The 15,132-nt window shown below is 49.9% G+C and overlaps 1 protein-coding gene across 1 annotated transcript in view; it reads right to left on the bottom strand.

Annotated features, from left to right (window-relative positions):
• The window catches only part of TCP11 (t-complex 11), a 167,525-nt gene that overhangs the window by 78,357 nt on the left and 74,036 nt on the right, over window positions 1-15,132 (bottom strand). The window lies entirely within an intron of this gene.

The raw sequence follows: 15,132 nt of genomic DNA, 5'->3' as shown, positions 1-15,132 counted from the left end.
CCTTTCACTTTTTAAAAAGATTTATTTTTATATGAAAGGCAGATTCATACAAGTAGAGAGAAGGAAAGACAAAGAGAGAGGAAAAAAAGTCCTCCATCTGCTGGTTCACTTTCCATATAGCTGCAACGGCTGAAGCTGAGCTTGTCTGAAGCCAGGAACCTGGAACAACTTCTAGGTCTCTCATGCAGGTGCAGGAGCTCAAGGCCTTAGGCCATCCTCTACTGCTTCCCTAGACACATTAGCAGGGAGCTAGTTCAGGAGCGAAGTAGCCAGGACTCAAACATGTGTCCATATTGGAGTCCACCCTGCTTTTTACTTTTAAAATATGGAAATAAAGAAAAAATTAGAAAAAGCCTAGCCCTTAATCATATCTTTGAGTTGATGAATCTCAGTACGCCTACCTCCTGACTTGCTTTTTAGCAACCAGTCCAGTCATTGGAGATCTGTCCATCACTGCCAAGCTATCAGTTACTTATAGTCCCACACATCTAGACAGACAGGAATGTGCCTGGATTCCTAAGTCAATAAATGTGTCTCTGTAAGTGGTGTGTGCTCAAATTCTTTTACAAAGTCATGTAATATGAAGAACAACAAAATGAAGCCTACCACTGCCTGCTGTGCTTTGGAAAATGAAGCGGGTGGGTAGGTAGAGGCCCCAGGTGATATATTCTCTGTCCCACCCTCTGGGAGTGTGTGGAGGTCTGATTGTATGTTTACTAAGACGAGTCTGATCTATGCATCTACTGAGTACTTGGAGTTCTCGTGCATTCTTCCCATCAAGGCTTGCTTGGCTATAGAAGAAAGCATGCCATGGTGCTGGCATGCTGGTGCCAGCATCCCATATGGGTTCCAGTTCAAGTCCCAGCTGCTCCACCTACCATGCAGCTCCATGCTGATGGCCTAGGAAAACAGTTGAGAATCCCTCAAGTACTTGGGTCCCTGCACCCACGTGAGAGAACTGGAAAAAGCTCCTGGCTCCTGGCTTCAGACCAACCCAGCTCCTGCCATTGTGGCCATTTAGGAAGTGAACCAGTGGATGAAAGATCATTCTCTCTGTTTCTCTGTCTCTGTCTCTCTCTCTCTGTTTCTCTCTCTCCCTTCCTCCCTCTCTCCCTCCCTCCCTCCCTCCCTCCCTCTTCTCTCTGTAACCCTGGCCTTCAAGTAAAATAAATACATTTTTTAAGAGAAAGAGAGAAAACAAGCATGCTGTGTGTCAGCTTTTCTTATCTAGAACTCTCAGCAGGTTCAAGGGGGCACAGAAAGATAGCTTCCTGGGAGGGCCATTTCAACCCAGGCCCATCAGGTGTAACTAAGGAAATGGGGGGCTAGGAGCAGCTGTGCATGTCAGGTGAGTGAGAATGAAGGGAGGAGGCTGTGTACCCCAGAAATGAGATCCCTGACTTTGGAGAGACTCAACTGCAAACAACAGAAAACAATACAGCAGTGGCTTCAACTAGAAGTTCTTTCTCACGTCAAAGTAGTCTGGGCCTCTATGGTATCTCCCCAGTCATCTCTATTTCTGCTGTACTGCCTCCCAGCAGCTTCTATGCTCAAAGCCACTTCACTGTGCAAGAGAGCTCTGCCAGCTCCAGCTATGACATCTGAATTCCAGGAACTGAGGGATATTATAAAGGACCCCTCCTTGCTACCCCTTTAAGAAGTTTGTCCAGAGTTTCTGCCTGCATATCCAGGGCTCCAAGTGAAGCTGGGAACTCCCTAGGTTGTCTGGATTTGGGATGGTAAATGGGCAGCCCCTAGTCTGGCCTGCAAAAGCAAGGTCAGGACCAGGATGGCAAAGACACCATTACCTTGAGGAGTCTGTGACCTTGGGTAAGCCCCAGTTGCTGAGTGTCCAGTGTCGTGAGGTCATGAAACAGCTTTGCAAACCTTCAGGCATCCTTCTGAAAGCAGCTGGCTGACTGGAAGGCTGGCTGCTGCGGGAAGAAAGACGAAGAGTCAAGAGGGAGACTGAGGGCAGCATTTTTGGAAACAAAGAAGAGGAAGGAGCTATGGCCACTGCTATGCTGCTTCGGCTGCAGCTCTGCCTGAGCAGGGGTCTGCTTCCCCAGTGCCATGTGCCTGGCTTCTGCCAAAAAAAAAACCAAAACAACAACAACAACAACAAAAAGAGTCTGCAAACGCCTCACCTGCCTACTTCAGTCCTCAGGCCCCAGGCAGGCAAGTAAACAAACAACGCACTAGGGGAGGCCCAAACACCCAGGAGCCAGGGAAAGGCCTCTGGGAAGCACAAAACCAATCCCTGGGTCCCCACAGGGCCAAAATAACCTGCTGATTGAGTCAATCAGCCAACACGTTGGTCAAGTGGTGGGGGAAGCAACCAAAGCCCAGCCCAGCCAGATCTATTATTTAGCAGTTTGTCACCAAGCAAAAAATAAAACGATCCCCCTTCCCCGAAAACCAAACCGCAGGGCTGGTTGGCCTTCAGAGTCATGGAGCCACCTCAGGTCAGCCCAGGCCATGTGAGGGGTTTGGATCCACTCTGTTCACAGCATCCTCCAGTAAGATGCCTGGGCATGTGGGCTCCTGATGTCCGGGAGGCCTTACATCCTTGGTTCCTGCACTCTAAGGGACTGCCAAGGGTAGCCCTTCTCTGACGGGGGTCGGTGACAGCCCTGGGGGTCCACTACCAAGGGGCCACCTGATGCAGGCCCAGGGCCATGGTGGAATTCTTGTGTGGTAGTGGTGGGGTGGGGCAGTGAGGAGTTGGGGGCATGAGCCTGCGGATGAGGGCATCTTCTGGTGTGAGTGCACCCCACTCCCCCTCACGCCCTGCCCCCTTGCCCGCCCCATGGAAGCTGTACAAAGTCTGCCATTTAGAGTTCAAAGACTAATTGGTTACAGCTCGCTGAGGCCTGGGGGAGGGGGCGGTCGGAAAGTCGAGCAGAGAATTATGAGTCTTGTTTTGTAGCCCCTCTGGCTTGGCACCAGGTGAAATGCGTATAAATCAGCCTTCTATGGCTTGAACCTTCCAGCTCACGGTTCCCTTTGCTCAGGACCGGGGAGCCAGAACTGGAAAAGGAAAAAGCAGAAACATCTTGCTGAAGCAGGCTGAAGTATGTATATACACATACAACTATATATAAAAGAACATCCATCAGGACAAAACAGCCCAGAGAACTTTCCAGAGTAAAAGCATCCAAGGAACATATCTGGATTAGGCAGCAGAGCCACGACTGCCAACCCCTTCTACTGTGCCTTTCAAACAGCCCCTGGCCAAGGGTAGCCCTTGTCCAAACTGCTAGCAACACATGTGGGCTTTGTCCTTTTGGATCTTCGTGTGGAAGAAATGGTACAGAATGTCCTCCTTTTGTGTCCTGTTTCTTCCACTCAGCTTGAAGCTTGTGACATTCACTCTGACGATTGTGTGTAGCTGTTCATCAGTTTTCAGCACTACGTTGTGTCCCAGACGGTATTCTGATGTCCTAGTAGAAGACTGTTTCCACTTGGGAGCTTTCACAAAAGTGCTGGCTAAAATGTGCACTTTCTTGGGGCTGGCGTGCTGGTGTTGCACGCTCATCCTCCACCCTTATGGTTCCAGTATCATGTATGAGCGTTAGTTTGTGTCCTGGCTGCTCTACCTTCACCCTTGATCTGAGCCAAAAGGCCAGGAAGTGATTGGCTGCTGTACTTCCAATCCAGCTTTCTGCTTGTGTTCTTTCAAAGCAGCAGAGGATGGTCCAAGTGCTTGGGACCCTGCACTTATGTGGGAAAACCAAAAGAGGCTCCTGGCTCCTGGCTCCTGGCTTCAGATTAGCTCAGCTCTGGTCACTGCAACCATTTAGGGAATGAACCAGTGGATGGGAGACCTTCTCATCTCTGTGCTCTGTAAAAATCTGCCTTCCAAATAAAAATTTAAAAATATATTTAAAAAAATGGTTTAGGGCCTGGCACAATAGCATAGCAGTTAAAGTCCTTGCCTTGAATGCTCCAGGATCCCATATGGGAACTGGTTCTAATCCCATCCAGCTCCCTGCTTGTGGCCTGGGAAAACAGTCAAGGACAGCCCAAAGCCTTGGGATCCTGCACCCACATGGGAGAACCAGAAGCTCCTGACTCCTGGCTTCAGATCAAAGCAGCACTGGCCGCTGTGGCCACCTGGGGAGTTAATCAGTGGATGGAAGATCTCTGTCTCTCCTCCTCTCTGTGTATCTGCTCAACTTTGGCCCAATGTGACTATTTGGGGAGTGAATCATTGGACAAAAGATCTTCTTCTCTGTCTCTTCTCCTCTCTGTATATCTGACTTTCCAACAAAAAATAAACAAATAAATCTTTTTTTTCCCCACTCTTGATGACCTCTAGCCTACCCCTCGCCCATCTCCATGTACTATTTCTGCTATTTGATAACATGTTTTTCTGGGTTCACCTTGGATTGTAGATTGGATGAGAATGCTGTTCCTTTTTCCTGGCTGAATAATATTCCATGGCAAGGGATGCCGCACCTGCTGAGGGGCGTTTGGGAGGTTTCTACCTGCTGACTGCTATGAGCAGGGTCACAGGAACCACTGTGTGAAGGTATCTGAGCCATCGCAGCCCTTGACTGAGATCCACTATATGACACCGCTCAATGAACTATTCAGGCCTTGGCCCAACGTTGTGGGGATGAGATTATTACCCCCAGGTGACACATGAGGAAACGGAGGCACAGCATAGAGGCAGGGTCGACTCCAAGTCCCCTGCCTTTCCCTGGCCACACTGCCCAGCTCTTGTAGCTCCAGCCATGGGGGGGAGTTATAAGCCTCTGGTTTATGACCTGGTTCTCCTGTGATCGTCATGGATGTGGGGCTTTCTGGAAGCATTTTCCTGCCTCCTGGCGAATGGCCCAGGACCATGGAGAGGAGAGAGGTTTCCCAGTGCTTAATCTTGGCACTTGTGTTTTCTTCCTCTAAAGCTACAAGGTCTGTCACACCTCTGCCTGTCCTCCTGCCACAAACTTGAGAGGCCCAGGGTTCGTGCCATGCTTCCACGTGGCTTTCTTGGTAGAAATCCCAAGGTATCAGAGACCATTTTACCAGGTGAGGGACACACAGAAACTGCTGGGCCAGAAGTGCCCTCTTTCAAGCTCTGCCCTATCAACAGCCAGGGTTGGAGAAAGATATACCCACTGGCACTGGGTCCTGTGTGGTTTTGCCCTGGGAAGAGGGTCGCACATGTGTGTCATGAAGGGCTGACACCCCCTCCTGCACCCTGCCGGGGCAGGCTGTGTGCTGGACAGGCAGTGGCTGGCAGGAGCCAGTATAATGCATTAGGCTCCAGAGGTAGATAGCACGCAGCTGCAGAGGTGGGGCTCCCACGCACATCCCTGGGAAAGGTTGTGTGCCCTTGTAAATCTTTGCTATATACCATGCAAATGTTTCCAGAGGACCTTGCTGGTGCCAGGCCCCCAGAAAGGGGGCCTCTAACCTGGACAGGGCTGACCTGAGACTCTCTAGAGAGGCCAAACCGTACTGCCAATTCCCCAAGGTTGCATGCAAGCAGTGGTGACCTGGGAGCCCTGTGGAAACCTTGAGCATAGAGCCCAGGTGAATGTGACAGGCGCAAAGATAGGAGGCACAACCCTAGGCGCCCAGCCGGGGTCTCCCACCCCAACCGCTGCCTCGCTGTCATGCTGCAGGCCTTTACGGAGGTGGGGGGGTTGACAATGAGCCTTTCAGTAGCCACTGCCTCCCGCAGGAAAAGCCCCACTCTGCTGCTCTGGGCAGGCGCCAGCCGTCTGCTTTCCTCGAGGTGATGGCTTTGGCGCCCAGGGAGGTGCAGCTGCAGCTTGCCCGCAGGCGCCGGCCTGGCCATGACTCAGCACCCAGGGTGCGCAGGCGCAGGAAACTCACTCAGGAATCACTTCTGGCGAGGTGTCCTGCAGACGCACCAGTCTCCATTGGAGCCCACTCTGTTTCTTGCAATGCGGCCATCCCTAGCCTCCACATTTTCCCCAAGGCCCGTCCCAATAATAGCTGAGACTGCCTCATGCGTGCCTGTGTGCCTAAGGGGAATCTGACCGGACGTTTTTTTCTGCATGTTTTGAAGCTCCTAGGAATTGGAAAGGCAATCTTTGCAACAAAGTCATTATTGACATACTATGTATAGCTTTCTGTGTTATAGTCGGCTGAATTTTGGATGGTCTTTTTTTTAAGATTTATTATTTTTTTAAATTTTTATCACAAAGTCAGATATACAGAGAGGAGGAGAGAGGAAGATCTTCTGTCCAATGATTCACTCCCCAAGGGACCACAATGACTGGTGCTGTGCCGATCTGAAGCCAGGATCCAGGAACTTTTTCCTGGTCTCCCACACGGATGCAGGGTCCCAAGGCCTTGGGCCATCCTCGACTACTTTCCCAGGCCACAAGCAGGGAGCTGGATGGGAAGTGGAGCTGCGGGGATTAGAACCAGTGCCCATATGGGATCCTGGCACATTCAAGGCGAGGACTTTAGCTGCTAGGTCACCGTGCCAGGCCCATGTACCATAAAATGGCCACCACCACCATAAACCATCCCTGTGCCCTTGGTGGCAGCTCCACCAGCCAAGCTGCTGGGCAGCCTTGGTGCTGGCTACTTTCACATGAACTCTCCTACTGCACACTTTCCACCAGGCTTCCCTTGAGTTTCATTGTGACTAGAAGCAAAGATGTGATTAAAAGCATCTATCCTACATCCACGTGGGCCTACAAGTTGGGCTTGGTGCGTTGAAGTGTTCCTAGGCTCACCCTTTGTGCCCCTGCCAGCAATGAATGAGAGTAACCATTCCTTCACTGCACCTGCCAGCCAACAGGTGGTACAGCGGCAGCACTGGGAGATGACTGCTAGTCTGCCCAGTGCCCTCTAACATATCGGTCCACACCGGTCCACACCGTGTGGCTCTGGGTGAAACTGGGATTATTGCGATGTGCTGCAGGTCTAGTGATCAAATTAGCAGAGGCTGATGTTTGTGCTTTTAACATCATTTGCATTTGGGGTCAGCTCACTCTTTGTTGGGAGGAGCTTTCTGGTGCCAAGCCTGGCTTCTACCTAGTCCCACAACACACCAGTCATAACCTTCAAAGGTGTCCCCAGACAGGACTTTGTGCTGATGGCAGGGCCAACTTGTCCATGAGAGAGAACCCCTGATAAACAACCCGCTGGAAGGAGCACAGCAAAAGGAAAACTCTACCACAGCCCAGCTGCCTCTGCACAGATCAGCCCTTCATTCCTCAGCTTCCAGATTTCCTAAGCTCGGTCTAGATGAGAGCAAGGTGCAGGCAGGGCCCATTGGGGTAAGTAGAGCAGAACCGAGCTTTCTGGTCTATCAGGTGCCCTTGGGAGCTCCCTAGGGTAGGAGCTGCCATGTCTGCTCCTCTGCAGGGACCCAACAGGCTGACATGGGAGATGGGACAAGGCCAGATGAATCCATCCTGAGTGATCACAAAGGATGATCTGTCAATTTTCTCTCTTGCAAACTGCAAACTGCTCTTGCACTACCTCCCTCCAGGCTCAGGAGCAGAGTCCTGGTATTAGCTCTCGTTTCTCTGCCGTTGACTGTATAGTCTATTATATTCACCCGTGCTCCATGTGGGTCCCACTCCCATTTCAAATAGAATGGCTCATCCACAGTGCAAATTCTGCTTGGACCCTCACACAGACCCTTTCCTTCCCTTCTAATTCTATCCAGTCAGGAGCCTTGAGGAGGGGGAGCTGCCTTTTCTCAGTCCTTCTCTTATCCATTAGCAGCCAAACCCTGAACTGCATTTCCACATTCTCCCTTGCAGCCTGGTGTAATCTGGTAACTAAGTTTTGGCCCACGATAAGACGACAGGATACGCAAGAAGCAAATAGATAGCAGGTGACTTCTATTTTTTTTTAAGATTTATTTATTTTACTGGGAAGTCAGATATACAGAGAGGAGAAGAGACAGAGAGGAAGATCTTCCATCTGCTGATTCACTCCCCAAGTAGCCGCATCAGGCCAGAGCTGAGCCGATCTGAAGCCAGGAGCTTCCAGGAGCTTCTTCCAGGTCTCCCACATGGGTGCAGGGTCCCAAGGCTTTGGGCCATCCTCAACTGCTGTCCCAAGGCCACAGGCAGGGAGCTGGATGGGAATTTGGGCCACCGGGACACAAACCGGCACCCATATGGGATCCTGGCACATGCAAGATGAGGACTTTAGCTGCTAGGCCACCGCGCTGGGCCCAGTGGGTGATTTCTAAGAGGAGTTCCTTCAAAAGTGAGCAGGACCTACATGCCACTTTGCCTTTTCAATCCTTCTTTTCTCTCTTCCTGGAGGTCAAGGGTGACAAGCGGGAACTCCAGGAGCTGCTTTGGGTCATCAGGAGAAGTTGAGGATGACAGAGCCGAAGTACAGCAGGGCCTCGGTGACTATACGACTGCTGCTCTCACCCTGGAGCTGCCAGCGTTGGCAGGAGACAAGAGACCCTTGTGCGTCCAAGCCACCATGACTGCCAGGCACACACAGTCCCTATTCCCTCCCAGGGGCTTTGCCTCTCTCCCTACCCACAGGCTGGATACTGTGCAACAGTCATCCAGTTCTCCTTCATCCTTGTTTGCTCCAGGCAGCCCATTTCTTCTTTAGGTGCCTTCTTGAATCCATCTCTCTTTTCTTCTAGAGCAGTCTCAGCAGGGAACAAGGCCAAGGGCACTTGGTGCAGGTGAGCAGGGTCCAGGAGGTGGGTGGAACTATTGCCAGCTACCCTTCTGGAACAGGAGACGTTGCTCAACAGCAGGCCAGAGGGTGGTAGCCACTATCTTATCAGTTGGCACCATCTTTGTGTGCCCTGTGTGCCCAGTGCCACCCAGTGCCTGGCCCACAGTAAAGCCCTCAAATGCCTAACTGGGGGACTAATTGATGGCCTAATCATCAACTTGACAGATACCTGGATGCATAGAGAAGGCTTCTCTTTTTGCCATCTGTGTGCATACACATCACCTTTCACGGCGGAGACAGCAGGTTACAAAGAAAACCCTCAAGAGTTTGCTGTTGACTTCAGCCATGTCACTTGTAAGGGGAGGGGACAAAATATGTTTGCGGTCAGCTCCAATCCCAGGCCCACTACCAGAAATAAACTACCTCCTTGTTGAAGTCGCGCAGGACAACTGAGGGGAGGTTGGGCGAGAGGGCGGCAGGAAAGCTGCCTGAGATCTGACACAACTTGTGCAAACAGCGTGATGGGCACGCAGCCCCCCGGGAGCCCGGGAATTAATAGCTGCGCTGAGGCTCTGAGGCTCCGGGGCTCCGGAGATGGAGCTATTTTAAGCTCAGAAATGTCATTTCCACCCACAGAGGCTACCCCAGTTGCGTTATCTGGACCCTCTTCAGCTCCGGTGAGCTGGCAGCCTCCTTGGCCTGACCTCGCCGTGGTGGGCCTTTGGGGCTTGTGGCCAGCCTGTCGTCACCACTCTGCGGGAGGGCGGCCAACCTTGGCCTCTCCCAGTTCCGCCTCCTCCTCCTCTCAGCTCAGGCCCCAGGAGAGACTGAGGGGACACTCAGAGCCCAGGTTAGTCTTCTCCGGGGCCACTGAGAGTCTGGGCTGCGGCCCACGCACTAGGGTCCAGCCAGTACCACAGCAAGGGGTAGAGGGTGCGTAGGGTGCGGCAGTTGGGGTTTGGAGGTAATAGCCCTTTCTTGTCTCACCGAAATCACATCCCCATCCTGTTGTGTGACATTAGACCAGTTGCTTGCCCTCTCTGGACACCCTTTTTCCTCATTTGGATTAAGATGTGCCTTTCCTTTTTTGGGGGGAGGGAGGGATGTGGGTACCCAGGAGATCAGAGAAGGGGAAATCTTTTGAACCTTTAGGGAGAAAAGTACCATAGAAATCCCTGTATTACCTGCAGCTCCTCCTCCTCTCCCCTGCAGGCCAGGTAATCCAGGAATATGTCTCCTGGAAGCCAGAAGGCAGGAAGCTGGCCTTTGAAGTATCAACTTCCCTACCCCCTACCCCCACCCCACCACCATTCCACAATTCCCAGCTGTGTGACAGAGTTGTGTGGCAGCTCCATGCTTCTAGGTTCCCAGGTGCTCATTTTTGCCAGACACCTAAGGCGAGAACTTCCTCACATCCTGTCTGCTCTGATCTTGTCTATCTGCTCTGACTGGTGTTGCTGTAGCTTAAGGGAGGTGGAAGACTTAGAAGTCTAAGGCATGTGCCAAAACCAAGTCTGCCCCACAGGTGTCTAATGCCTGGGGATTGCTGGGCTTTCTGCGGCTGAGGCCTGGCCAGGGGAGCGCACAGGGCCGCTCAGCCAGCTCCTAAGTGAGACATCATCAAATGCCAGGGACACCCAACCAGAAGTCCTTCCTGAATTCATTCCTGATATTACTACCCAAGGGGCAAAGGAAGCTAAGAAATGGGCTCTTACCATGACTTTTTTTTTTAAGGAAATAGGCATGGAGGTAAAGCTTTGCAGGCCCTTCAGCTCTTCCAGGCCCCTCCCCTTATCATTGCTTAGAAGTTTTCAGAAAGGCATGGGCATGTTTCTTCACCAGATGCTAAACTGAAATATTTTAGCTGCGCTGAAAGGAATACATGGGTCAGAATAGTCTAGAATGTATGGCAGAAACAAGCAACGCCAACAGCTTGATGACTTAACACATTTCTTTCCTGCTACTTGCTCATCCTGCTATATGTTCTTGGTACTCAGGGACCAAGCTAGGAAGCTGGGCAGCTGCCACCTGAAATGTAGCAAGAGAGAAATCTGAATGGTCTCAAAAATGCAATTGTTTTTTCAGGGGTAGAGAGAGACAGACAAACAGAGCAAGCTTTCATCTTCTGCTTCACTCCTTCAATGCCTGCTTGGCCAGGACAAGTTTGAGCCGAAGCCAGGAACTAAATCCAGGTCTTCCATGTAGGTGGCAGGAATCCACAATGACGTGAGCCATCACCACTATTTCCCAGACTCTGTATTGGCTGGAAGCTGGAATTGGGAGTTGGAGGTGGGACTTGAACCCTGGTGCTCAGATATGGGACCAAAGACTCAAACACATGACTTCATGCTCTAGTTTACAGCTCACGAAACAGAACTGGTCACCAGATGGGCTCACTTCCCAACCAGAGGAAACTGAGCAGTATGCTCTCATGATGCACGTGGGAGGGGAAGGACACTCAAGGCCTTGTTGAACAATGGTAATGATGGCCACACAATAAAGGATTACATCACAGGGCCAGCACGTTGGCTCAACTAGCTAATCCTCCACCTCCAAATACCACATTGCACATGGGCTCCAGTTCATGTCCTGGCTGCTCCACTTCCCATCCAACTCCCTGCTTGTGGTCTGGGAAAGCAGCATAGGATGGCCCAAAGCCTCGGGACACTGCACCAGTGTGGGAGACCCCGGAGAGGCTATAGGTTCCTAAGGCTTCAGATCAGCTCAGCTTCAAATGTTGTGACTATTTGGAGAGAGAACCAGTGGATGGAAGATTTCTCTGTTTCTCCTTCTCTTTCTTTAACTCAGTCTTTCCAATAAGAATAAATCTTTTTTAAAATAGATTTTTAAAGATCATTTTTATTGGAAAATCAGATATGCAGAAAGGAGGAGATACAGAGAGGAAGTTCTTCTGTCCGTTGATTTACTACCCAAGTGGCTACAACAGCCAGATCTGAACCAATCCAAAGCCAGGAGCCAGGAGCTTCTTCTGGGTCTCCCATGCAGATGCAGGGTCCCAAGGCTTTGCTCATCCTCGACTGCTTTCCTAGGCCACAAGCAGGGAGCTGGATGGAGAGTGGGGCCACCGGGATATAAACCAGCATACATATGGGATTCCAACGCATTCAAGGCAAGCACTTTAGCCACTGGGCCACCACACTGGGCCCAAACAATAGATTTTTTTGTTAAAGAATTACATCACAGATACCAGGTACCCACACTACCCAACCAGGAAAGAGCACTGCCCCCAGTGTACCTGACTCAGTCAAATCTCTCTGCTCTGTCTGCTAAGGAACTATTGCTCATGCATTTGTATCACTCCCTGTGCTTCTTTGTGTTTTACTGTATATCTACCATGCATAGCATTGTTCTGCATCTGCTGCCTTCTTTTCTGAGCTACTGAAGGTTTCTGAGACCCATCCAGCACCATGAGGGACTCTGTGATTGGCTTTGGACTGAATGCAATATGGGTCCATAGGGGTGGCTTCCAGTTCTTTGTCACTATAGACAACACTGATCGTGAACATTCTTTAGAGTAAAGCCTTGGACAGCACCTTCTACCTATTGCCAAATGGCTCTCCAACAGGGCTGCACCAAATAGCAATCCACTAGCTTCATGTAAGTCCTTTGCTGATGCCACACCCTCAGCCCCACTTGGTTCTGTTTGATGAGTATGGACACCTTCCTTAAGGTTTGGGGGAGGGGTTGTTTTCTTTATCTATTTATCTGTTTAAAATAAGAGACATGCAGAGGAGCTCTCCTGTCCAATGGTTTATTCTCTAAATGCCCACTTATAGCCAGGACTGGACCAAGCTGAAACCAAGAGACAAGAATTCAATGCAGGTCTCCCAAATGGTAAACAAACCTGCTCCTTACCTGAGTGTGCATTAGCAGGAAGCTAGAATCTGCAACAGGGCTGGGACTTGAACCCACATACTCCCTCATAGGATATTGGCATCCCAAGCAGTGTCTTAACTGCTGTGCTAAATACCTACCTCTCCTTGTGGTTCTAATAAAATCAGATTCATTCATTCAACCTGTAAGTGTTTCCCAAACACCATCCATGTACCAGTCTCACTACTAGGAAGTGATGGATAGAATTTAGTCTCCATCCTCCATGACAGGCTGGTGGTGGGGGAGACAAGACAGATGTGCTTACTCCAGAACCATTCGCATAGGACAGGAAATAGAGAAGCAGGTGACAATCACCCCACTCCGCTATCCATTACCTTCTCTTTCACGGACACACTCCAAAGCTCAGGATAAACTAAGAAGTTTGTGTAGAAGAGCAGGGCCCAGCATCCTGGGGCCCTGATACCTCAAGCTTCCACTCAAGCAGTGTGTTTAGGACCTTGGCCCAAGGGAGGGAGGTGGCAAAATCAAGGCAGCACCACGACCGCATCACTTCTTGAACAGGGTGCCCGAGAACCTCAGCACAACACAGGCTGGTGAATCAACCTTGAGTAATAGTACCTCAACACTCAGGAGGTTAGCAAGAAGCTCTCAGTTCTGAAGGTGAGTGGTTGGCAAAACTGGGCATGAAGCAGTATCACAGCAGCACCAGTGGTGGTGATAATTGTATGAAAGCAACCTTGCAAGATACATGTGTGCAACTCCTGGGATTTGGGTGTAAGCCATTGTATAGGATCAGGTAGAAGACAGATTAGAGAGGGAAGCTCTATGGGGTTGGCATGGTGGCACAGCAAGCTCAACCTCTACCTGTGGTGCTGGCATCCCATGTGGATGCTAGTTTGAATCCCAGCTGCTCCATTTCTAATCCAACTCCCTGTTTATGGCCTTATGGTCTGGAAAAGCAGCAGAAGATGGCCCCAAGAGCTTGGGGCCCTGTTGCAACTATTTGGGAGAGTGAACTAGCAGATGGAAAACCTCTCTACCTGCCCTTGTCTTTCTTTAATTCTGCCTTTCAAATAAAAATAAAATAAATCTAAAAAGGAAAGAAAGAAGGAAAGAAAGAAGGAGGAAGAAAGGAAGGAAGGAAGGAAGGAAGGAAGGAAGGAAGGAAGGAAGGAAGGAAAGAAAGAAAGAAAGAAAGAAAGAAAGAAAGAAAGAAAGAAAGAAAGAAAGAAAGAAAGAAAAGAAAGAAAAGAAAGGAAAGAAAGGAAAGAAAGGGCGAGACTATGAACCTATATCGGTCCAGCTGTTTGAAGAGCCATGTCAAGCCAGCATTAGGTGCCCAACCTAAGATGGCTCTAAGCTATATCTCCAGGTATAGCTTAACTCAGTAAACCAGTCATTCACAAATGCATGTGAAATGCAGATATCAGCCAAATGTGACTTTAGATTATAGGGGATATGAAAACTTAAAACACACACACACTTCATCACAGAATAATTCACATGCAACTAGATGCAACCATTTGAAGCCAATAGTCCTGATGAGCTTCAATAAATTCATCCACGTGTGTCAATACCACCACAATCAAGATAACTGAGTGCCTCCTGTGCTGGGCCCTGTGCTTGCTGGAACACACAAGAATCTGGTCTGGGAATACCTCAAAGTTTCTTTGGAGATCCCCCCAATCGAACTGCTGGACTCAGAACCCTAGCCAAGAAAAGACAGAAGAAAAACAAGAAAAACAACCACCTCAGCTATATGTTGGCAGCGAAATACTGGGCAAATGAAGACTCTGTGATGGACTATGTCAACCAGTGGATTCTTCAATGACCTCATCATGCTGGGAGTGGCGAAACTGGCAGCGATTCATAACTGATGAACCTATAAAACCACTTGAGCAAGTATCTCAGAGCATGCCCCATCAGGGACTTGGGGTGGGTGGGAAACTGGGTGGAGCTTCTCCCTCGATATCCCCCTTTACCTCAGATACAAGAAGGAAACAATATGGACATAATAGTCTTACCCACTTCCCTATAGCTCCTGAACCTTTTTACTGTAATTAACTATGTAAAGACTGTCAAAAATATAATAAAAATAAATAAATTAAAAAAAAAAAGATAACCAAGCTCCTCAATTAGAACACTTCAAAGAGCCCTGCCACTTCCTTCAAAGAATCTTTCATTTGCCACAAACCATGGACGCAAGACAGAAAAATGTAAAGTCTCAACTACTGGCAAGGTTAGGAGAACTGGGGTCTGGAGGGGGCAACCCCTTGGGAAATACCCAGTCCTGATGCAGATACACTTGGGGCTAGAAGCTGACCTGCCTGGTGTAGGTTAAGCACCATAAGACTCACTTGTCCCAAAATACTTCGCCGTCCTGAGTTGCCACCATGAGTCACCCCTCTGGCTTAAAATGTTTGGTATTCCCTCTGGAGATGAACCCTATTGAAAGTCACGTAAGTGACCTAAGAGAGTCAGCCTTTGAGGTATGTGGAGAGTCAGTCTGACATGAACACACAGAATTAGTTCTCCGATTCCACCATGTGGGAGGGAAGGACAATCCTGGGCAAATGGAAAACAGACAAAGCAGCTGCTGGGACCATGTGGGGGTCCTAAACTTCC

Source organism: Ochotona princeps, chromosome 1 (assembly GCF_030435755.1).
Source record: "Ochotona princeps isolate mOchPri1 chromosome 1, mOchPri1.hap1, whole genome shotgun sequence".
NCBI lineage: Eukaryota > Metazoa > Chordata > Mammalia > Lagomorpha > Ochotonidae > Ochotona > Ochotona princeps.
This window is presented reverse-complemented; position numbering and strand designations above follow the sequence as displayed.